Raw genomic sequence first — 23822 nt, 5'->3', positions numbered from 1 at the left:
GAAGCAAGTAATGCAGAAATATTTATAAATACCTCTCGACCTGAGGAACGTGTTCGAATGGTGAAACCTAGAGCAGAACTTCAGAACCTTCCTTCAGGTTCGACTGAAATATTCGTAGCTGGTATTTTAGACCGTTATGTTTAAAGATCCGATCAGTTAGAAACTCTTTGCTTAGCTGATTTTGCATCTATGTATAAATATGTTAAATCTAGTAGAAGAGCACAAGACAGTAATAATGAAGAAGAAGAGAGGGAAGACGATAATTTACCATAAAGCGGGGTTGTCATGCCTCTTAAAGACGGTAGCGGTTTTGTTGAGAAACGTACCAAACCTTGTATTATTCGGTATAGAAGGTTTAACCCAGATTTGGCCAGAGTTGAGTATTTCCGCGAAATGGTAATGCTTTACTATCCATGGCGGAATGAACAGCAAGATCTCATTGTAAACGATAATGAGCAGACTTGCATACACATCGTATTATAATTGAGGAAAATCAAAGAAAATATGATGTTTTTGAGCAAAGAGAACTTCAAAATGTTTTAGAAAGTCTTTATAATGAAATAGACTTGGACGAAGGTGCTCAAAATGAACCACCTATAGTGGAAAATGAGTTCAGAGTGTTGGCACTTCCAGAAATAAACCCAAATATAAATTTGCTGAACTTGCATGGTGAAGATTCAACAGATAATGGCACTGAATCTGATTCCAATATTAGACTTATAAAACTACCCCCTTTAATTTCAGTTGAGGAATTATTTTCTTTAGTTCAAAGTCTAAATACTAAGCAAAGAACCTATTTGACACATTTGACGCACCAGCTAAAAACAAATCGCCCATTTTATGAGTTCATTGGCGGTGGTGCAGGTGTAGGAAAGAGTCGTTTGATATCTGCAATATATCAAGCACTTAACCATCGCTACAATTCTACACCTGGATCCAATCCAAGTTCCTTAAAAGTTCTTCTTTGCGCACCTAAGGGTAAAGCAGCATTCGGAATAGGTGGAATGACACTTCATTCAATATTCTCTTTACCTGTTAATCAGTTGAATAGAGAGTTGACGCCACTTAGCAATGACACAGTTAATTCATTGTATTCCAGACTTATCGATTTAAAATTAATCATATTTGATGAAATATCGATGGTAGGTGCTCCTGTGTTTAGCTCTGTTGATGCGAGATTAAAACAAATGGTAATGCTTTACTATCCATGGCGGAATGAACAGCAAGATCTCATTGTAAACGATAATGAGCAGACTTGCATACACATCGTATTATAATTGAGGAAAATCAAAGAAAATATGATGTTTTTGAGCAAAGAGAACTTGAAAATGTTTTAGAAAGTCTTTATAATGAAATAGACTTGGACGAAGGTGCTCAAAATGAACCACCTATAGTGGAAAATGAGTTCAGAGTGTTGGCACTTCCAGAAATAAACCCAAATATAAATTTGCTGAACTTGCATGGTGAAGATTCAACAGATAATGGCACTGAATCTGAATCCAATATTAGACTTATAAAACTACCCCCTTTAATTTCAGTTGAGGAATTATTTTCTTTAGTTCAAAGTCTAAATACTAAGCAAAGAACCTATTTGACACATTTGACGCACCAGCTTAAAACAAATCGCCCATTTTATGAGTTCATTGGCGGTGGTGCAGGTGTAGGAAAGAGTCGTTTGATATCTGCAATATATCAAGCACTTAACCATCGCTACAATTCTACACCTGGTTCCAATCCAAGTTCCTTAAAAGTTCTTCTTTGCGCACCTACGGGTAAAGCAGCATTCGGAATAGGTGGAATGACACTTCATTCAATATTCTCTTTACCTGTTAATCAGTTGAATAGAGAGTTGACGCCACTTAGCAATGACACAGTTAATTCATTGTATTCCAGACTTATCGATTTAAAATTAATCATAATTGATGAAATATCGATGGTAGGTGCTCGTATGTTTAGCTCTGTTGATGCGAGATTAAAACAAATTTTCAAAACAGACAGCCCCTTCGGTGGTATACCGATCATCGTGTTTGGTGATTTGAAGCAACTCTCACCTGTTGGAAATAGGTGGGTATTCTCTCCAAATCCCAATGATGCATACAGCACTTTAGTTGGTTCCCCTTTGTGGGAGTTATTTTAATACTTTGAATTAACAGAAATAATGAGATCTGGTACTATGACAAATGAGGACATTTAACTCATTGAAACTCGAGTAGTTAATTTCGAAGAAGTTCTCGATGATGCCATACATTTATTTTGGTCCATTGAAGAGACAAATAATTTCAATGCCCTTAAGTTCAGTCGAATCCCAACTGGAGCTATCCTTTCAACTGCAAAAGACTCAATTAAAGGAATTGGTATAAGTGAAAATGAGAATATTTTGGAAACAGTTAAACTTTTCAAAACTTCTGAAACGCAGGAACTGCCCTATGAATGGAGCAGCTGGACAACTTATGCATATTGATTTCCAATCTATACAGAAATTCAGCTTTCTCTGTCAGACATTTAATCGTAGAACTTCAGGAAGTCCTTACTTCTGAATTATGCAATCAAAATGTGATAATTGTTGGAGATTTCAACATTTGCTTAATGTCTACAGGGAATTCAATAGGAAATCTATTCCTAGAAAAAAACTTTAGTTCCCTGCTTGGTATAGAATATTCAACTACACCTGCTGGTACACAAATTGATTGGGCATTTTCAAACATGGATCCTTCCCATGTTAATGCAAATACTTTTGAGACAGTACACAGCTATCACGACAGTATTTGTGTCTCTATTTCCAACTAAAGTTTTCAGACTTATTGCAATAATTCTTCATTTTTTAAAGTTTTTTTTTAGTTTTTAAGACAATTTTAAGAAAAATATGTAAATAATCTAATTAAGAAAATTTAAATTATATGTATAATTTGTTATTATATAAGACATTATTGTATAAATATATGATAGAAATTAAATAGTATAAGGAGAAAAGAAATATGATTTGGATATATGTATAAGAATCTATATACAAATTTATGTTTAATATTGTAAATATTATATACAACTTAATATAATAATATAATTATATTAAGTTGTATATATGTAATATTATCCACTACCTAGAATCAATGACACACTGGACTCGTTATCAGGCACAAAATGGTTCTCAACACTTGATTTGAAAAGTGCTTATTGGCAAGTGGAGGTAAACGAAGAAGACAAAGAAAAGACGGCTTTCAGCGTTGGAGATGGTCTAGGCAATTTACCGTAATACCCTTTGGATTATGTAACGCTCCTGCTACTTTTGAGAGACTTATGGACCAGGTATTAAAAGGATTACACTTGAAGACCTGTTTGGTATACCTCGACGATATCATCGTGTTGGGTAAAAGCATCGATGAACACCTTAAGAACTTGGAAGAGGTTTTCCAACGGATAGCTAGCGCTGGTCTGAAGCTGAGTCCAAAGAAGTGTTCCCTTTTCAAAAAATAAGTAAGCTACTTAGGACACAAAGTGACAACGGAGAGCATTTGCACAGCTAATGAAAAGATCGAGGCAGTAAGAGATTGACCCGCTCCTAAAAATGTACATGAATTGCAGAGATTCCTTGGACTGTGTACTTATTATAGACGATTCGTCCCAAGTTTTGCCAGTGCTAGTGGATTTGCAGTAGGTGGCGTTCTATCACAAGTCATTGATCATGAGAAAGTGGTTGCGTATTACAGCCAGACCATAAGCAAGCCAGAGAGAAATTATTGTGTTACTCGGAAGGAATTACTGGCCTTGGTGAAGTGCATCAAACATCTTCATAAGTACCTTTATGGCCAGCGATTTCGGGTGAGGACAGATCATGCAGCATTAAAATGGCTTCTGAAATTCAGGAACCCAGAAGGACAGTTGGCACGCTGGATTGAGAGACTTCAAAGTTACGACTTCTATATAGAACATCGCAAAGGTAGTTATCATGGAAATGCTGATGCCATGTCCCGCCGTCCCTGTAATCTGGAATGCAGGCATTGCTCAAAAGCTGAGGCCAAATAAGGCATTATAGATGTCCGATTAATGACTATAACATCAGACTGGGATCCGGAGGAGCTACGGAAATGTCAGCAAGAGGATCCAGATTTGGAAAGTGTAATACATGGATTCGAGATGAATAAACGTCCAACGAGAGAAGAAATAGCTGCAGAAAGCCCAGTCGCTAAGGCTTATTGGGCACAATGGAATAGTTTAAAATTAGTGTCTGACTGCCTGCATCGCGTATCGGAAAGCGAAGATGGGCAAAGTTCACAAGCCCTGATGATTATTCCAAAAGTAAGAATTCCTGAAGTTCTCAACGAGCTGCACAACGGTTAAAGTGGAGGACACATGGGTATCACTAAAACCTTGGAGAAAATAAAACAAAGATTTTATTGGGTTGGTTGTCGTCAATCAGTTACGGAGTAGATCGCCAATTGTGTCGAGTGCATTGCTGCTAAAGGGCCGCGGTCCAGGAGTCATGGTCAGATGAAGCAGTACAATTCAGAACAGATATGTTTTGGTAGTCATGGACTATTTCTCAGCTAATGGCCAGAGGTATACGCAATTCCTAACCAAGAGGCAGGAACAGTAGCGGATGTATTCATCAACAATTGGGTATCGAGATATGGTGTTCCAATAGAATTACATTCTGAACAAGGGAGAAATTTTGAATCAGCTCCAATACAGGAGATATGCCAGAAGCTGGATATCTGGAAAACCCGTACAACTGCACTACATCCGCAGTCCGATGGCATGGTAGAACGATTCAATCGAACTTTGGAAGACCATTTGAGGAAAGTTGTGGACAAGTATCAAAAAGATTGGGATTACCCATATATCCTTACTCCTGATGGATTATCGGTCTGCTGTACATGAATCAATGGGGCAGACTCCAGCAAGGTTAATTTTTGGTAATGATCTTCGACTACCGATTAATTTAAAATTTGGAATTAACGCCAACGAATGAATGACAATGAAAGCAAAATACGACAAGGCAATAAACTCTGAGGGTTTCATTGAAGGCGATTGGGTATTGTTATATAAACCAAAACGAAAGAAAGGGTTATCTCTCAAAATACAGTGTAATTGGGAAGGACCATACCAGGTTATTAAACGACTCAATGATGTAGTGTATTGCATACAGACCATTGCAAGACCAAGGAATAAAATGAAGGTGGTTCATCTGGAACGGCTTGCAGCGTTTGGTACCGCAAATATGTCTAATCGGGACGATCAGACTTAGGTAGAGGGCAGTGTGGCGGACACGAATACCAGAACAAATCAGAATCGACGATAAACTGCCAGAAGCAACTAGACAGCGAATTTGTAGTTGCCAGAATGTTCTAGTAGCGAACTTTTGTTAAAAATTTACTATATAAGGGCTGCCGGATTGTGCAGCAGACACAGTTCTAATTAGAGTGTTGACGTGTAAAAAGCAATTAAGCAGTAAGTTGTAAACTCGAATATCGAGCAATAAGTGTTAAGTTGTTGGAATAAAGATAAGTGTATAGCCATTAAATTGGGACTTTAATTTAACAATCCAGTGATCGAACTCAAGAGTGAGTCAATATTATTGGTCGATGATGATGCGCCTACGCTTATTTGTCACTTCCGCGGATGTTTGATTACAAAAGGCATATTGAGGGACATACATACATACAGTGGCTCCATCGCATAATCGGACAAGAGTTTGTCTAATATTAATGTTCAGTATACATAAAAAGAAAAAAGCATACTGTGTTATTTTTCGCTTTTATTTACATTTCATAACCCTATCTAACTCATCAATAAGAAAAAAAACAGCTATCCTTAATGATAACTTTAAATTTTAGTAGAAAAACATAAATAGCTCAATTTTCTGCACTCAACGAATAATCGGACAAATCTCACTAGCATTGCAAAAAGTGCCGTTATTTTGTAAATGAACAGTTCATAATCGTGTTTTTTGGTCTCATTCAGTAAAAAAATGTATTTAGTGTTAAGGAGTTCAGAAATTAAAGAATTGTTTTTAAAATGGCTCCAAAAGGAAAGCAAACTTCGGTCGAAATAAGGCAACTTATATTGAAATTAAATGGTGAAGGTAAAACCGTGCGTGAAATCGCTGAATTGGTAGGAAGAAGCAAATCCACAGTCCATGATGTGATCAAGAGGTTCCATGATGAGTTCAGATTGGCCAATAGAAGCAGAGAAGGTCAGGGTAAGATATTATCTATGCGAGAAGAGCGTTCTATACTAAAGGAAGATCCTTTCAAAACGGCAAAATAACTGCAAATTTCTTTAAAATTTCGAAGTAGAAAAGATGTTTGCCTAAATACTGTTCGTAATACGTTACACAAATACGATTACTATGGTACAGTTGCAAGGAAAAAACTTTTTATTCGCCTTTAAAATAAAAACAAAAGGCTAAAATATGCTAAGGAGTATTTATTAAAATCAGAAGACTTTTGGAATCAGGTAGTTTCACATTATTTTATCTCAAAATACATTTATTTTGATAGTTTTCACTTTTTTTAAGGTTTTATTCATAGATGAAAGCAAATTTAATTTGCATGGATCAGATGGCAAAATGTTTGTGTGGCGTAAACCAAATGCCGAATTTGATCATAAAAATAGCCACGGTAAAGCACGGAGGGGGTTCTATCATGGTTTGAGGCTGCATGTCAAGTGCTGGAGTAGACAATTTGGCTATCTCAATATTTTGAAGGAAAATGTTAAGCAATGTGCAAAAAAGTTGGGTATTGCCAACAATTTTGCTTTCTGTCAAGACAACGACCCCATACACACATCGGGCGTTGCAAAGCTTTGGTTGATACACAACTGCCCCAAACTACTTGTAATTCGAACACCTGCGCAGAGCCCTGACTTCAATGTAATCGAGCATTTGTGGGAGGAATTAGCTAGAAGAGTGTATCAGGAAAAGTTTAACACCTTAGGTCAGCTAAAGGAGGTTTTATTACAGGCTTGGAATTCCATAGAGATGGAGGTTTGTCAAAATTTAGTCAAATCTGTTCCAAAGCGCTTACAGGCTGTTCTGGAAACAAGTAATATGCAACTAAGTATTGACTCCTTTTGTTTTATTGTATATATATAGTGGCACTATTTGGTTTTGTCCGATTATTCGTTGAGCACAAAAAATTGGATTGCTTTAGGTTTTTGTTTAAATTGACAGAATGAGGTGTAAATAAAAGCCACTATTAGTATTAGGCAAACTCTTGTCCGATTATGCGATGGAGCCACTGTATGTACATACATTAAAATATATTTGCACATGCGAATGAAAGAAAGGCAATTTTGAGAATTTTAAAATTGTTCATTTGAAAGAAGTACACGAAGATAGCTGTCTGAGTACACACATTAAACTAATTTGTTAGGATATTGCCTGTGGTGCTGCTAGTATAGCAGAATTCCTTATTGCACCATCAATAATTTTTCATAAGTTCAAATCCTATCACAGGTACTTTTTTATTTTTATTACCCTTTTTTATTAAATGACATTTTAATTATATTCTCATTATTATTTCCCTCATTATTTACATTTTCTTTTCATAAGTTAATTACCATACTTTTTATTATTTTGATTTTTGTTCATGCGCATGCCAAAGAATATCTGTGCATATGTATGTATGTACATTTTGCTTGGTTCCCAGTGGTGTAGTTCGTTGCGTTCCCTGATAGGGTGGTGAAATTTTATTTGCGAACTTGCGCGTTTTCGATGTTCCCTCATAATGATTTACATTTTAGAACAGCTAACACTTGCGCTTTCTCTATTCATTAACATTCTCTGCTTCTGAGCATATTTTACATTCAGAGCTCAGCTCTGTTCACGCGCCACTTTTAAAATTTCTCCTTCCGAGCTAGCTATGGTGAAACACGCTCATCGCATTTTGTTAGGTTTTGACAATTCACACGCTTGTCCGTAGTTGGACCTTCTCTCTGATATACGTTCTCTGCCAGATGTGTGTAAAACCATATATACCAATTGATCAATGGCAACATTGCTCAAATAAAAACAAAAGAGAACAACTAATTCTACGTTGTCATCAAGAATGATAGAATACAAGATTCCGCCAACCGCCATCTTGTGACGTAATTATGTTGGAATGGGAAGAGGCAACATAGAAAACTTTCAAATAGCCTGTAAATTGTAAACAAAAACGTAAATTTATTGGTTTATAGTGAAATGAATAAAATAATGTCAAATACAATAATCTTATATATAAAAAAATAAATACTATTTCGTTATGCATCTGTAGAACGTCCAAACCACAGCATGGAAAGACGTAAAACTTTGCACAGTTATTCGATAATTCTTGAAAAAGGTCCTAACGGAGGCTTTTTTTGCAAAATCACCGCCAATTTTGCAGTCTATTTATATATATTAAGGAAAGTCGTGTTAGTTACACTATTTATAATCCAAGAACGGCTGATCTGATTTGGCTGAAAATGGGTGGATAGGTAGATTAGAATCAATTAATATATAATAAAAGTATATTTCAAATCATAAGCATGTGTTCAAAATACATGTAAGAATCATTTGAATATTTTATTTCTTCAAAAAATAAAATAACAACACATAGCTATTGTAAGTAATTTTTGAACAAGGTGGATGGCACATCTAAACGGCGCTATTTGTGCAAAGTTTTAAATCGATATCTCTGTTGGCTCTCAATTTCTATAATATGAAGTGACAGAATCAGAAGTTTTAAATTTTTTTGTATGAGAAGTAGGTGCGGTTGTAGACCGAATTCGCAGAATAATGTTATAAACGTAATTTCGTTGCAATTGGTCAAGTAGCTCATAAAAATATATTTAACGAGGATTTCAATAGGACAGACAGACAGTCACGGATTTAAACTCGACCTGTCATCCTGATCGTTTTTATATATAACTCTATATCTATCTCGATTGGTTTAGGTGTAGGTGATACTATGTAGCAAGATGTTGAGAGTGTAAAAAGTGCGTAACAGGGCACTCCGGGTACAGCTAGTAACAAATAAATACAACCGTCCCATCTACATTCGTCCCATTACCATCGCTTTTAATCATTCACTTAATTGGCAATTATGTTGTCAATAGATAAAAACATTTTCCTGTAACATTATTCTAATCTCAACTCACTCAAGCCTCAGTAACTAAACAGACGATTATACTCGGAAAAAGCTGGCACACCATAATTCTGCCCATCACATAATCAGCAATACACCACATATTTGAAAACACCATAGTCGACGATACCACATTCGCACACAACACAATACACCGTACCTGTACACTACCCTACTCAACAAAAAGGATGGACAACAGGACAGCCGGGATCTTTCTCAAAACCACACTTGATGACTCAACATTCAACACGCCACCGATTCCGTGCGCTACGGACATATGATTATAGCGATCGACATCACTCCGCAACCAGATTCGTTTCAATCAACACAGTTACTGTTTGCTGCTTTTATCCGATTTGTTGACAAAAGCGATCCTGGGCGTTGCGGAGTTATTTTCTACTATTTTTAATTTCGTTAAAATTGAAAGACGTTGTTCTTATATTACGGAATAAATGAAAACTTATTATGTATCGAGACACGGAGTTTTCCTGTAACATAAGGCGAGCTTTAATTCTAAGTCAGTGGTGTGTGAACCCCAATAAATTGTGTATCTATTAAATTATGGTCCTTCAAGCCCTAGTGAAAGGCACTATGGGATTTTAACAAACATTAAATCAAGGGATTAAACATACAAACACACATCCTTCAAAAAATCCCATTGAGGAAAATGAAAATGAGCGTATTCATTCTATTTTGTCTTAATTTATTATATGCATATATGTGTATATAAAAATAAAAGTTTTATATATTATATATTAATATAAAATTGGTTATTTCAAATACCGTTTTAACGACATAATAAAACGGTTACCAAACTGTTATAAGTTTTGGATTTAAACTACGGGAAAAACCGAAAACAGTTTGGTACAATATATGTTTCGAAATATATATTTACAAAATTCATTATATAATTACTAATGCCTATATAAAATTTACATGTGTGGTCTCAGACCACAACACAAAATTTAACGAAAAAACAGGCAAAAAACAAAAAAAATTCAAGTATTTACTTGCAAACCATTTCCAGCAATACCCCTTATGCTTAATAAAGCAAAAAGCTTGCTTGCATAACATACATTACCATAAGTAACAAAGGCGAAATAGCAAGTATTTAATAAAATATTAAACCAAAACGAAGACATAAAAAAAAACATATATACATACTTATATGCATAATAACTTGCCACCTTCATATAATATATACATACATATGCTATCTTTCATATACAATGCACACACAATACATATGGTACATATTAGTAACAAATCAATGTTACAGAGAATACGAATATTACATACATTGATGTATTATCAACACAAAATTTCAAATTTACATATATACATACATAACTGCATTTGGGAAATACCTGGATAATGCCAATTTCATTTCGCACTCTCTTCGTATTGCCAACATGCGTACGAACATTTACATAAAATCATACGGCATAGAATTTGCCTATCTCTTCTTACTCTATACTGGCCACAATTAAATTATTAAAATTTAAAATAATTTCTAAAAATATACACTTAAAATTCGCAAGCAATTTAACAGCGGTAAAGTGAAAACGAATTCACTAAATTAATATATTAAAAACAAAAACAAAAACTAATAATAAAATATTTCCAACAACATACTTACATACATATGCATACATATATTAGTATATAACGGGTGTTTTTTCGAGGTATAGAACTGTAAGTTGGCATTACTGTTCAATAAGGCGACCGATTTAACAGCTGTCAAGTGATTTATTCTCAGTTTGGTACATGGATAAAATGATCCGAAACTCTTTGATTTGAGAGAGCGCTGTCAAAGTCCACATTTTTTATAACATTTGACAATGGTGCCACTAGTGAAAGAAATACGTTTTGAGATTTTTTAATGTATTTCTTGGGTATTTTTCGGTTTTCATTTTACAGAAAAATATACATAATTAAAATTAATTTAACAGGCTAGATATCCTATATGACTTCTAAATATATGTACATGTATATTTTAATTCCAAAAGATTTTCTAAATTAACGTTTAAAACTAATTTTAATAAAATATTTTAATATTTCAAAACACTTTCAAGTTTTAAATAAGCTAAACATAAACGTTACGGAAGTCAAAGTTTACATAACATTTGCTGGGAGTTCTAGCTAAAATATGTATATACGTTGACAATTGGTACTGCTAAGCAAAGCAATACTCTGCGACAAAATACACGCTCTTTCTTAAAATCAAAGCTATTGTGGGATGAGCCACAATATAATATTATATACGACAATATAACATGGCAACACCATGTCAGCAAGTCAGCTGATCCTGGCTTACAAGGAACGCTGAAACGAATACGACACAAAATGGAACAGCGAATACATAGTCAACAGTTAGGCTCGAGGACGCCTGCTGTTATTATAAAAGACTATACAACACGGTTAACGGCCTCTTCTCCTGCTGGCAGCCACCACGTGCGCATCGTTCCTGCACATCAATCACCACAACTGGTGACCCCGACGTGATTTATTAGTTTTTCCGCGATTTTGCAAATATAATTTTAAAATTCGCTAACTAATTCGTCTACAGTGCATTTCGTTTACAAGTTTCAACACTTGTGCATAAATTTGCGATTATAGTGCACTTTGTGTATTGGTTTTTGTGCATAATCGCGCACGTGGCTGCCCACGCATACGACCGATTGGAGGACAGCTAGAGTTTTCGCGCATTCCTAATCTTCACAGCTTGAGCGCAGCACATAAAACGTTCCAATCATTTCATTTTCTTCTGCAAAAATAGCTATGCCAGATAGCGTAGACACTTGCACGTCCGACAGTATAACGCCCCTCCAACGTGTTTCTATACGGTGTCCGTTATTCAATTCCGAACGACCAGCCTTGTGGTTCGCCCAACTTGAGGGACAATTTCATCTCGTCGGAATTTCCGATGAAATTACGCAATACCACTATGCTTCTTCATCTTGACGCCAGGGTCGCAGCAGTTTCTCCGACATCTCAGAAGCCTTGACAACACTGTTTCTGACAATATTCTACGAACTAAGTGGCTCAGCACACTTCCGATGACAACCCAATCTATAGCCAGCAGCAACATCAGCAGTCCAATCACGCATTTCTCGTCTCCAAGCTTCAATTAATGAGCTAGCTTCCAGTTTTAAGAGACAAGTCATATCTCGTTCCCGTTCTCGTCATCGCTTTCGTTCGCGCACATCTTCCCCAGCACCGAACAACGACACGTGCTGGTATCATCAAAATTTCGGCAATAAAGCGAAACGTTGCCGGTCGCCTTGCACATTTCAGTGAAACCTACCGTCGGACCGTTAGTGGCGGTTAACGGCTCCTCACTCGAATCAAACCGCCTCTTCGTAACAGATCGTGCCACCAAAATCCAATTTCTGGTGGATACTGGCGCTGATCTCTGCACGTTTCCCAAGTCTCTCGCACCTTGGTCGCCGGAACAAATCAACTATAATCTCACAGCAGCAAATGGGTCTACGATAAACACGTACGGTTTCATAACTCTATCACTAAACCTTGGCCTCAGACGAAATTTTACATGGCGATTCGTAGTGGCGGACATAACGAAACGTATTATTGGCGCAGATTTTTCAGCACATTTCGCTATCTTACCCGACCTAAAGAACAACTGCCTTATCGACTCGATCACTGGACTAAAAGTCGCATGTAAATTATCAGCATCCAACATCATTTCGGAAATTAAAGAACTGCCCGTCGTCCCTATATGGGCAGATACTCTAGTGGAGTTCCCTAATCTGACAAAGCCGGAAGGAATCTGTCAGCCAACGAAACATACGACGCAGCACCATATATCTACTACGCCGGGACCTCCTGTTTCCTGTAAGGCCCGAAGACTTGTTTCCGACAAACTCAAAATTGCAAAGACAGAGTTCGAAAAAATGTTACAATTAGGAATCGCTCAACGTTCGAAGAGCTCCTGGTCATCTCCGCTCCACCTGGTTCCAAAGAAGTCTGGTGAATGGCGATCTTGTGGAGATTATCGACGACTTAACGCCCGTACAGAGCCAGACCGATATCCTGTCACCAAAGAAGATATCGACAAAACTGCAATTATAACACCGTTTGGTCTTTTAGCATTTCCGTTCATGACGTTCGGACTTCGGAATGCTGAGCAAACATTCCAACGATTTATCGACGAAGTAACCCGAGGATTAGATGACTTTGTATTCCCATACATAGATGACATCCTAATCGCTTCTAAGGATGTTACGGAACACCGCAGTCACCTTCGCTCGCTTTTCCAACGGCTCACTGAGTATGGTGTCGTAATTAACACCGCTAAGTGCCGTTTTGGTCTGTCTGAAGTGGATTTTTTGGGACACCGCATCTCAGCAACAGGAATCTTACCTCTTTCAGGTAAAGTAGACGCAATCGTTAACTTTCCTCGTCCAACAACGATCCGAAAACTGCGTGAGTTCCTCGGCATGATAAATTTCTATCGTAAATTTCTTAAAAACGCTGCCAAGTTTCAGGCACCCCTGCACGAGTACACTCAAGGGGTTTCAATAAAAGGTTCTCATCCGGTCCCCTGGACACCAGAAGGAGAAGCAGCGTTCGTCCGATGCAAAGAAGAGCTACGCAAAGCAACGATATTAGCATACCCGGACACAACGCTTCCTTGGGCAATATTTACTGATTCCTCCGAGTATGCTATCGGCGCCGTTCTCCAACAAAGACGCGGACAACACTGGGAACCATTGGCTTTCTTCAGCCAGAAGCTTCAACCCGCTCTGAGGAAACACTGTCCATACGACCGTGAGATTCACGCTATCTACTCAGCTTTACGAAAATTTCGCTATATTTTCGTAGCACGACATGTCACGATATTCACGGATCACAAATCTTTGCTACATGCTTTTGCTCAGGACCCTGATCGAGCGACACCTTGGCAATACCACCGCTTCATCAGCCAGTTTACAACCGATATCCAGTATATAGCCGGCAAAGACAACATTGTCGCAGATGCTCTTTTCCGCATCGAAGAAATATCAACGGCAGTATCCTCAAACGAACTTTCTCAAGCACAAGCTGAAGACGAGGAACTTCAGCAACGTATACGAAGGGAACACCACGATTCACTGAACTTACGACCAGTCAACATTCCAGGCTGCAATAAACCAATTTATTGTGACGTTGCTAGCGACCTTATTCGTCCCTACGTTCCTGCAGCGCTTAGGAAGAGAATATTCGAAGCTCTCCATAGCATTAGCCATCCCGGAGCACGAGCCTCCGCCAAATTGTTAACGCAACGATACGTTTGGCCCAGCATTAACCGCGATTGCCGTTTGTGGGCCCGAACGTGCCTAGCTTGCCAACGAAATAAGGTATCACGCCGTGGACCATACGTACCATCAAGAGGATATCGTAACTGTTTGACAATCATTGACCGTTTCACCAGGTTTCCAGAGGCATTTCCTATTGATAATATCGGGGCCGAATGTGTCGCTCGCACACTTTTCGCCGGATGGATATGCCGCTACGGAGTACCGTTACGAATCACGACCGACCAGGGTACACAGTTTGAGAGTCAACTTTTTAAAGCCAGTTCGTCTACCAGGTGAATTCCTCGCTCCTTCGCCACGATCTGTTTTGCCACCATCCAATATGGCAGAACGCTTGAGAAACTACTTCGCAGACCTCGCACCTCAACCTACCGTCCGACATGGTCAGAGGAAAATATTCATTTTTAAAGAACTATCGACATGTTGACACGTTTTTGTTCGGCGCGACGCTCCCCACCACTCATTCACTTCACCGTATGAAGGACCTCACCGGGTCATTTCAAGGCATGAGAAACATTTCATCGTAAACGTCAGAGGCGACAACACTACAGTTTCGATCGATCGACTAAAGCCTGTCTACCTCCTTCCCGACGATAAGCTCAACGACAGTGAGCAGAACAACGACGATGACAACAACACAACGATTATTACATTATCTTCACCGGAGTCATCCGAATCTGGGACATCTCGATTTTCGTCGTCATCATACCGCCCATCAGAATCCGATTTCAGCTCACCTACACCGTTACCCAAGAGACGCGTCAGATTCCGTTGAACTACTGATCACCTTCTTAAATTATCAATGATTTCGATAACGTACTCCGAGAAGGGGAGTACTTGTGGGATGAGCCACAATATAATATTATATACGACAATATAACATGGCAACACCATGTCAGCAAGTCAGCTGATCCTGGCTTACAAGGAACGCTGAAACGAATACGACACAAAATGGAACAGCGAATACATAGTCAACAGTTAGGCTCGAGGACGCCTGCTGTTATTATAAAAGACTATACAACACGGTTAACGGCCTCTTCTCCTGCTGGCAGCCACCGCGTGCGCATCGTTCCTGCTCATCAATCACCACACTATATTAAAACTCATTAAATAAAGATTAGAAATATACGTAAAAGTCACCAAAAAATCTGATCTCACAAATTACCCACTGATTTCGCATTTTATTTCTGCGGGATTTTTAGTGGTAGTTCATTGTTTTGGTTGTCATCTGTTCAGTAGCTCATGAACTCGTGGTTTTTCTTGGCAGCACTGAAAGTTCATGAGCTCTCTCAGAAGGTAAAGAGAGGAGTTTCGGATCATTTTATCTATGGTTTGGTTTGGCGATTCATCATGAATAGACTCACGCCTGAACAACGCTTGTAAATAGTGCAATTTTATTTCGAAAATAATGGTTCTGCGTGGAATACGTATCGCGCACTACGTTCATTTTATCGTATGATGCGATGAAGCGCACTTCTGGTTGAATGGCAACAAACAAAACTGCCGCATTTGGAGTGAAGCTAATCCTCAAGTGTATGTCGAGATACCGTTACATCCAGAAAAACTGACTGTGTGGTGCGCTTTATGGGCAGGTGGAATCATTGGTCCGTACTTCTTCAAAAACGATGATGGCCAGAACGTTACAGTCAATGGTGATCGGTATAGAGCCATGATTACTAACTTTTTCCTTCCCGAATTGAACAACCATGATGTCCAGGAGCTGTAGTTCCAACAAGACGGCGCAACATGTCACACAGCTCGTGCCACAATCGATTTATTGGAAGACACGTTTGGCGACCGCCTAATTTACGTTTTGAACCTGTGAATTGGCCTCTAAGATCTTGTGATTTAACACCGCTAGAGTACTTGTAAAGTCATTGGTCTATGCGGATAAGCCACAAACGCTTAACCATTTGTAAGACAACATTCGCCGTGTTATTGCCGATATACACACACAACGCCACAAATGTTGGAAAAAGTCATCGAAAATTGGACGTCCAGATTGGACTACATCCGAACCAGTCGTGGCGGCCATATGCCAGAAATCATATTTAAAATGTAATGCCACAAAATTATCTTTCGAATAAATTAAATTCATGTCAATCGAATAATCCATCGTCGTTTTATTGCAATTTAAAGTTCTATACCTCTAAAAAACACCCTTTAAAGTTTTACACATATTAAATGTCTTCATGGGCAAATATCTCGCAATACCCCTTGTTCTTTGGCAAACAAAAACAAGCAGGATTGCGTACAAAAAAAGCGCATTGATCTATTCAACGAGCTCTCAATTGCAAAAGAACATAAGTACGTACAAACAAGTCCATCAATTACGGTGTACCTCTATATAAAACATTCGGACATAACAAATACAAATAAATTAAAAGAGCGGTTAAAGAACAAAAACAAATATATATTATATCTATTATATAAAAATAAGTCGGGTTTTCCTTCCTGACGCTATAACTCCAGAACGCACGAACCGATTTCCACGGTTTTGTATTCGTTGGAAAGGTCTCGGGCTCCGTGAGGTTTATAGCAAAGAAAATTCAGGAAATATTTTAACAGAAAGGCGGGAAAATCTTTTTTCACTACAGCGCCATCTCTGATACATAGCATGTACTACAAACCAATATTTTAAGTAGATGGCGCCGGTGCGTGATACATTGTTTGACAGCTACTCATTGTTCTCTGCTCAATTAATTTTATGTGACAAACCGGTATTGTGTTCACTGTGAAATTGTGAAAAATAAGTTATTCGTTCATTACAATTGGAACTAACATTTCAATTGGAAACCATCAAATCAATCACGTGTATTGTGCAAATTTTTATTCAATTTCAACAACAGGCATTTGTCTTTAAGGTGGTAAGTTGAACTGTATAAATTATGTGGAGCGTGCATTTGAGGTTAAATTCACCACTCTATCCATAGCCCAAAATGCCTAGAGGACGACGTGCCAACATCGGCCGCCGCACAAGCATGCAAGCCAGCAACACGTGTGATTGAGACAACGCGTGAGCACACGAAGATCATTGGCATCATACAATCGCTTGGCATTCCAATCTGATCCCACTGCGAACTACAGTGATGATGCAAACTTAGATATTGGACCAATGACGACTATATGCCGATATTGCAATGCGTTAAAGTTCAAAAGAGAAACGGCTGGATTGTGCTGCGCAAGTGGAAAAGTCAAACTGGATCCATTACTTACACCACCACAGCCACTGAAACCATTGTTCGATGGAAGTGATCCCGATTCCAGCCATTTTCTTCAACACATCCTTGAATACAATAACTGCTTTCGCATGACAAAAAAAAACACCATCACACGATCATAAGTTACACCGTATTCTTCAACAAATGATTGTTTGCAATTACAGATACAAGGACAAATATATCATTTGCATGGTTCAATGGTGCCAACACCAGATGAACCGCATAAATTTCTGCAAATATATTTCATTTCGTCGATGGTCGATCAGCTGAATGAGCGGTGCAATATACAGGGAACACAACAGTTAAAGAGACGAATTATTGAACAGTTGCAAGCATTTTTTCACGCTAATAATGCTGTGGTTAATATGTTCAAAACAGCATTGGAACGAATGCCATCGGATACGCACAAATTTGTCAAAATGCTGATTGTACCCCAACAGGTAAACATGTGCGAAGATTCAATGCACCCACCGTTAATGATGTTGCTGCAATTATTGTTGACAGGCAGACGTTGCCAGTAATTCCCCGTGGAACGGCTGCAGATGAATTGAATGCTTGCCTGAAGGCATCACCTTTATGGACCACTAATATGAGAGTTCAACTTCAAAATGATCGAATTGCTGCACAATTTTCCAAACAATTGTTAGCTGTTGGAAATGGAAAAGTCAGAGTTGATGCGACATCTGGATTAATTACTCTTACCAACGACTTTTGCCGATTTGTAGACTCTCAATTAGCTATTTTTGAAAATGTTTTCCAAACCATTAGTGCGAATTATCAGAATTATGCTTGGTTAAGTCAACGAGCAATTCTTGCCGCAAAGAATAATGATGCACAGGCACTGAGTTTCACCATTCAATCAAAAATTGCTGGCGATTTGGTGACATACAATTCCGTTGATTCCATAACAAATCCCGATGATGTAGTAAATTATCCAACGGAGTTTTTGAACTCTCTGGAGTTACCAGGATTTCCATCATATAACTTGCAACTCAAAGTTGGTACAGTTATTATGATATTGCGTAATTTGAATCCGCCGCGACTTTGCAACGGTACTCGATTTTCGGTAAAAAGACTTATGCCGAATTTGATTGAAGCAACCATTATTAACGGAAAGTACGCAGGTGAAAATGTATATATTTCGACTGATCTTCCGTTTGACTTCAAACGATTGCAATTTCCAGTTCGCCTTGCGTTCGCAATGACAATTAACAAGTCGCATGGCCAATCGCTTAGTGTTTGCGGGATAAATTTAGAAAATCATTGTTTTTCACATGGGCAGTTATACGTTGCGTGTTCACGAGTTGGGAAACCATCCGCTTTGTTTGTGTTAACGTCAGACCAAAAAACAAAAAATGTGGTTTTCCAAAGAGCACTTCAATGAAACGGATAATTTGCGGACACGTATAACGCTTCGATTCAGTTTTTACTTTGGATCCACTTTCATTTACTTAGAGAAGTTCAACTAAATAACACTTCATTTTTCATTTCAAATGAAATAAAATTTTTCCTTTCCAAATATAAAACAAAAAAAAAATGTTCTTCATCTTTTAATCACCAAACGAAATATTACATAAAACAAAGCCATCTGGTGGCGAAACGGGGTTCGCCAGGTTTGCTAGTATATATATAATAATAACAATAATAATATTGCAAATAAATTGGGAACTGTATTAATAAACGTTTTTACCAATATAATATAAATAACAAATACATATTTACCGAAAGGAGTAATATAATTTATTACTTTATTCAAATCAGTATACACTGAAAAAATTTTAGTTCCTTTTGACACTTATTTAAACATATAAATAAAAAGATAAGAAAAACAAAATACATCTGGATCTACACGCTCAAAACAGGTTGCTATATTTATTGTAGAAAGTGACAGGTTAATAAGATACTGCACTACTCTGAAGGGTAGTCTTGAATCGGTATTAGAAATCAAAATTAAAAATCTCGAAAATTTTTGGACACGACTCCAAGCGGTCCATGACGCCATAGTAGAATCTGACGATTCAGATCTACCACAAAGCTTTAAATAATTGGCTTACGCCATATATGAAAACTGCCTAGACCAGTATGAATCTACAAAAGCTATGATCTCCCATCAATTAAAGCTAATAAAAGCAATTACACCTACTCCGCATCCGAGAGTAGAGTTGCAATAAATACAAAGTCAAAAGGAAAGTTCAGGCATCCACCTCGAGGTGCCCGCATGTGACATAGAAACATTTTATGAAGGTTATGAAGAATGGCCGTCCTTTTGGGATATGTTTACAACCATTTACATCAAGCATCCCAAGTTATCAAAAGCACAAAAATTGTATCCCCTCCGATACAAAACTAAAGGTCAAGCAGGCGTAATAGTCAAACAGTTCGCACTTAATGACGACAATTTCAATTTGGCTTGGGAAGCTCTAAAATCTACAATAGATATGAAAACGAAAGAATATTGGTCGTTCAAAAAGTAACGACACTAATAAACTTGCCTGAAATTCAAAAGAAACAAGTAAAAATTTATAAGACTACAATCCACTGTTTCAAACATAAAATATTCCCAGAGACAGCTGGGACCCAATTCTGGTAAACATATGCACCGCCTCATTACCAGAAAAGTCTCATCTCGAAACAAAAATCCCAACGTAGAAACAAATGAAAGAATTTCCCCCTACCCAGTACGAAATCGCTGAAAGGGTAGACACAAAAATTATTAAAACCAAAAACTATCAAACCAACCTCAATAGAAGCTTCAACAGTCGTTCACATCCGAACAGGATAGCCATACTCATGCGAACTATGCACAAGAGGACATAAATTAAAATCTTGCGATAAGTTTAAAAACTTAAAAGTTAACAAACATAATAGTTTTGTCTGATCGAAAAAAAATTATTTACAAATTGCTTATCACATACGCTTATATATAAAAGTTGCAAAAGCAAATTCAGTTGCTTATATTGTTACAAAAGACTCCACTCAATGCTTCATTACAGCAAGTTTCCTATATCACCCCAAAGAAGCGCTTATACAAAAAGAACCATAGGTTTAGTGGTAACAACTCCCAAAAACCAAAATCCCGAAAATTGCCAAAAAGCACCATGCTGCTCAAAGGCATTAAAAACTCAAGCGCATCATATACATTGAAAATCAAAGTAGAGAACTATTTCCCACAGCAGTCGTCTCCATTGAACAGCGAGGAGAACTTAGGGCCTTAATAGACCAAGAATCACAACGACCTTCATAGCGTCTAAGGCACAAAATGGACTAAAACTGCGAACAAAACGATCAAATATTGAAATTACGGGATTGGGTCCAAAACTCAAATAAAATCTGAACCATTACCCTAATTTGCCCCCAAGCGGATAAGCGAATTGTAGCAGAAGCTATAGTCCTTCCGCAACTTACTATCATACTTTCAAGCTATAATATAAATAGCAAGCATTGGCTAAAGGTTTCACACCTAAAGCTTGAAGATCTCAACTGCAACACCATCGCTCAAATAGATATTTTAATAGGCAGCGACCTTATACCGCAAATAATACTTGAAGGTGTTGAAAAAATTTCAACCACCCTTCTAACCCAAAACACTATATTTGGTTGGATTCAAAGTGGACTAGTTACAGAACCAGTTTCCACATCAACAACTCAAGTTTAAGAAAACTCTAAAGAATACATTAATTCACAATTGAGGAAATTTGGGGAGTTAGAAAAATGCCCCCTGATATTATTTACAACCTCAGAAAATCAGTATTATTAAGTATTATTCTACAAAGCTACGACTACTCGATCAAATAATGGCCGGTACGTCGTACAACTACCAGTAAAGCCACAACTTTCCAACACTCCACAAGTTGGCACAAAAACCAAGTCAGGCCTTCTTCTGACAACCCAGTGTTGAAAACATATATATATATAATTCAACCAAATCATCCAAATATATTACTAAGTATTCCAAAAGAAAATTTGTTGTACACTAATTTCCTTAAATTCGAAAAGGGTAGTACAACAAAAAAAAACAGGGGATTTAATGGAATGCGATATCTGACCAGTTTTCATATCTTACTGAGCCAATATCCGTAATAACAATTTCGACCCTGCAGGATGGCTTTCGCCAATTATGATACAAGCGAAAATCCTAATTCTTCTTCACTTAGAAAAATGGTCACCATTCTCAAACAATCTAAACGATATCCGAATCTCCCGATTCTTGGCCACAATCGCCCACTTCCATACATAATATCGTCCGCAACATACGAGTAATTGACCTAGAAAGTCGAAAAATCGACACCTCTCTTACTATAGTGCCTCATAGTTACCTAAATTTTCATAATTATAACACATTTCAAAATTAAAGTTAAGGGATCACCATACTTCCAATGTGATACAGTGACGCACACAGACTTACAAAAAGCAAATTTCGCCATTATCGCATCTATCTAAGCGCTCATCATACGGGTAGTTCATGGCTATCCTATAAACCAATAATCATATTAGAACTATCACAACTAAAGCGAAAGGAAACGATTTTGTGGTCGACAACAGTTGGGTTGTTCCACATTTGCCACTTCTTTCCAAAACATTCAAGGCACATTGTAATGTAGAGTATTGCAATTCGGTCAAGTCAATTAAATGCATTTGCAAATATGTCACGAAAGGCAGCGACATGGCGGTTTTTGGTATCCCAACATCCAATACCAACGATGAAATTACGCGCTATCAAGTCGGTAGATATGTGAACTGCATCTAGAGAACGATCAGAGAGTTTATTTCACACGGTCGAATGCTGCTCAACGTGCCACAACACCTCCAGCGACAACACTGACCAGTTTCTTTGCGATTCGTCAAAGCGATCCGTTCGCACGAACGTTGCTATACTCAGAGATGCTACATTTTTACACTTGGAACGCTACATCGAAGAAATTTCAACGTCGAAAGCAAGGCCATCCAGTTCCTGGTCATCCAGATATGCGTTCTACTCATGCTCTTGGTCGTATTTACATAGTTCATCCGAAGAATGATGAATGTTTCTATTTGCGGTTGTTGCTGGTACATGTTCGAGGGCCAACATCATTTGAATCACTACGAACTGTTAATGGTATAGTGTGCCCCACATTTCATGTCAAGAGCTCAATTTGCTTGAAAACGATGCTCATTGGGACACAACAATCGCTGAATCAATTGTTTCAGCATCTCCAAATCAGATACGTACATTATTTGCTATCATCATTTCGACATGCTTCCCATCGAACCCACGTTACCTGTGGAACAAATACAAAGATAACATGTCAGAAGACATTTTACATCGAATTCGTGTCAGCACAAGAAATCCCGATATTGAGGCGAATGAGGAGATGCATAACCAGGCTTTGCTCTTGATCGAAGATATATGCTACCCCATTTGCGGCAGTTTCTTAGTCAGGTTAGGAATGCCAGCGCCTGATCGCGGAATCAATGACGCATTTAATAGAGAATTAGAACGTGAACGTCCACATAAATTAGTACAATCAGTTAGAACGAATGTACCACTGTTGAATCCTAAACAGAGGGAAGTCTATGATACATTGATTAATGCAATTGATGATGGTTTATTTTTTCTGGATACCCCTGGCGGAGATGGAAAGACATTCCACATGTCAGTGATTTTGGCCACTGTACGTGCGAGATCAGAATTGCGGCCACATTGTTAGACGAATGCCGTACGGCTCACTCAGCGTTAAAATTGCCATTAAACCTTCAAACTACTGAACAACCGACATGTAACATTTCGAAACACTCCGCAATGGCCAAAGTTTTATAGCATAAAAAATCATAATATGGGACGAATACACAATGGCGCACAAAGGCGCATTGAAAGCTCTTGACCGAACATTAAAAGATCTATGCAATGACTCGAGATGTTTTGGTGAGACAATGATTTTACTATCTGGCGATTTCTGACAAACACTACCAGTCATTCCAAGATCTACTGCTGCCAACGAAATCAACGCTTGCCTTAAAGCATCAAATCAGTGGCGATATGCAAAGAAACTTCAACTGTCAGTAAATATGAGAGTTGCATTGTTGAACGATCTATCTGCTGATGATTTCTCCCTGCAATTGCTAACTATCGGTAATGGCCGTGTTCCTGTTGACGAATCGAGCGGATTGATTGCGTTTCCTTAAAATTTTTGCAATTTCGT

General features: G+C 37.9%; 1 protein-coding gene and 1 long non-coding RNA gene across 16 annotated transcripts in view; one reads left to right on the top strand and one right to left on the bottom strand.

The window, feature by feature from the left end:
* Cadps (calcium-dependent secretion activator 1) overlaps nucleotides 1-23822 on the bottom strand; it is a 112179-nt gene that overhangs the window by 83515 nt on the left and 4842 nt on the right. For 10 of the 15 annotated variants that reach the window (XM_070112317.1, XM_070112313.1, XM_070112322.1 and 7 more), the window contains 2 exons: nucleotides 10744-10954; nucleotides 7558-8134 (listed from right to left, as the gene is read on the bottom strand). The exons of 1 other annotated variant lie outside the window; for it this stretch is intronic. The gene's annotated coding sequence lies outside the window, so the exon portion shown is untranslated. The remainder of the gene's footprint in view (nucleotides 1-7557; nucleotides 8135-10743; nucleotides 10955-23822) is intronic. 4 more of the 15 variants (XM_070112315.1, XM_070112318.1, XM_070112316.1 and 1 more) reach the window with 4 other exon arrangements.
* Nucleotides 17138-18231, top strand: LOC138858124 (uncharacterized). Its single transcript, XR_011397349.1, has 2 exons — nucleotides 17138-17289; nucleotides 17356-18231. It is a non-coding gene; the product is annotated as an uncharacterized lncRNA (long non-coding RNA).

This window comes from Bactrocera oleae, chromosome X, assembly GCF_042242935.1.
Source record: "Bactrocera oleae isolate idBacOlea1 chromosome X, idBacOlea1, whole genome shotgun sequence".
Lineage (NCBI taxonomy): Eukaryota > Metazoa > Arthropoda > Insecta > Diptera > Tephritidae > Bactrocera > Bactrocera oleae.
Note: the sequence above shows the minus strand (reverse complement) of the source record. Positions and strands in the feature narration are given on the sequence as shown.